Raw genomic sequence first — 2,003 nt, 5'->3', positions numbered from 1 at the left:
CCTTGCCAGAAGAACCTGATATCCCAAAGAGGCGTTATCCAGACAGAATCAGGAAGCCTCCTCAAAGACTGAACTTATAATTGCTTAACTTCAACTAATGTATCTAGCAACAGTAATTGTAATTAGTTATTATTTAGTTGTTAAATGAATGTTATGTACTGTTTATCTAAAAGGGGAGGAATTGTTGTGTATGTCCCTTTAAGGGAATAACTGGTCTCAGACTGCAGTACCGGCAGTGACCATCCCTGTATAAAAGGCCCTGGCAGGATTCTGTAGTTTCAGTTTCCAGGTTGTCTCCATTCAGTAAAGACTTGTTAAACCAACTCCTGCATTCCGTGTCTCCATTAACACACGGATTTAATAGGCGGGGCTGAAGCAATCGATGATGAGGGTATCTGCATACCTAATCCTCCTTCTCTCATTCTTTTTCTCCCTCATCCCACAATCTCTTCTGACTTCAAAGCTGCAAATGGTGTAAGCACGTACTTCTCACATTCTCCTCTCCCCTCACCACGACCCAACCCTTGTCACTTTTTTATTTCAGATACGCAAGAACTGGAACCAGTGGAGAAAGAGGAAAAAAACAGTGACGATGAAGAGACACCGTCACTCGATCTTACAATTGCAGCCAGCAACTCAGATACAGACACTGCCCGTATTTTAGAGGCTAGGACAGAGGAGGGCTCTGCACATGGTGAGATACTGGGCGCAAGTGCGCCAGGGCGGGCGGAAATGTTAGCGCAAGTGCCAGCTCACCGGAGGGTGAGGTCGCACACTAGTTCTGCTGCAGAGGAGTCAGATGAGGACTTTGATGGCTAAGGCTATAGAAGAAGGCTGATGGGTGTACATAACCAAATGCTTGGTGCACTGGAAAGCCTGCCAGAAAGCCTGCGTTCAATTTCAAGAAGCATGGAGGAGTCCAGCACCAACTTGACACAGGGCTTTGTGCAGAGCTTGGAGCCCATCCTTTCCAACATGGAACAGGTGGTCAGCTCCATCAGCACACCTGTGGAACCCAGCATGATACAGCATCTGAAGCTGATGTCACAGCTTCCACTGCAGCACAAGCAGCTTCTACCAAAGGTCTGAGTGCTGCATGGAAGCTCAGACTGCTGCCATCATGGCTCTGGATACTAGTGTTCAAAGGGGTTTCCAGGATGCCAAAGCGGTCCATCAATCTGTTCTCCAACAAATCAGTAGGATTGCTGAGGTGCTGGCCCAGAAGGGTGGCAGTGGCTCCATGGAGCACGAACCTGCTGTCCTCTCTCAGGATGACAGCATTCGCGCTCTCACCCCTGCCACTCTGCCAGTGACCTAGCTGTTGCCTGTCCAGACTGCTGCAGCCCAGGTCAAGATGATGCAGTTTTAAGCTGGGCCTTTTAGGCCCAGAGCAGCTCGAGGTCACCATCCAAGGCCATGTGCAGTCTCCTCCACTGAAAGTCAGCAACCTTCCACCAGCCATGCTGCAGCCACTGGGGAAGGACTTCGTCGGAGCATTAAGAAAGGCAAAGGCACACGAAGACAGATGCTAAGGGAATGCACAAGAGTGATTAGTTTATTTTTGTATGCATGATGTCATGATTTAATTTATAAATTTGGATTTGAATGTGCATTTTCTGGTGGGTTTTATTTTTGTGTTGTCAGAAAGTGGACGATGTGATGATCAGTGATAGAGGAAAGTTTTGGAGTGTGGGACTCCTTGGTGAATGGGGAGGTGCGGTTGAGGTTATTGGTATCGCTCATGAATTATTTAATCATGTAGAGTCTGGGCAGTAAAAGGCTGTCTATGTTGTAGCCTCCTTTCCTCTTCCTGTTCCTTCAATTCCTGTTGCACTACTTCCTCCTCCACTTCCTCCACTTCCCCGTGCTCCTGCTCCTCAACTTCTTGCCTGGTAAGTGATGCAAGGGCTGTTCCCTCATAATGACTATATTCTGCAGCATACTACCACTAATCTTGATACTTACTCAGCTGAGTACTGCAGGGCTCCTCCAGAACAGTCCAT

At 47.8% G+C, this 2,003-nt stretch overlaps 1 pseudogene; it reads left to right on the top strand.

Annotated features, from left to right (window-relative positions):
• Positions 1-348: 348 nt before the first annotated feature.
• LOC147122851 (uncharacterized) lies at positions 349-1,573 on the top strand (annotated as a pseudogene).
• The last annotated feature ends 430 nt before the right edge of the window (positions 1,574-2,003 follow it).

The sequence above is a fragment of the Somniosus microcephalus genome, chromosome 2, assembly GCF_052327205.1.
Source record: "Somniosus microcephalus isolate GS21.2 chromosome 2, FLI_Smic_1.0, whole genome shotgun sequence".
NCBI classification, from domain to species: Eukaryota; Metazoa; Chordata; class Chondrichthyes; order Squaliformes; family Somniosidae; genus Somniosus; species Somniosus microcephalus.
Note: the sequence above shows the minus strand (reverse complement) of the source record. Positions and strands in the feature narration are given on the sequence as shown.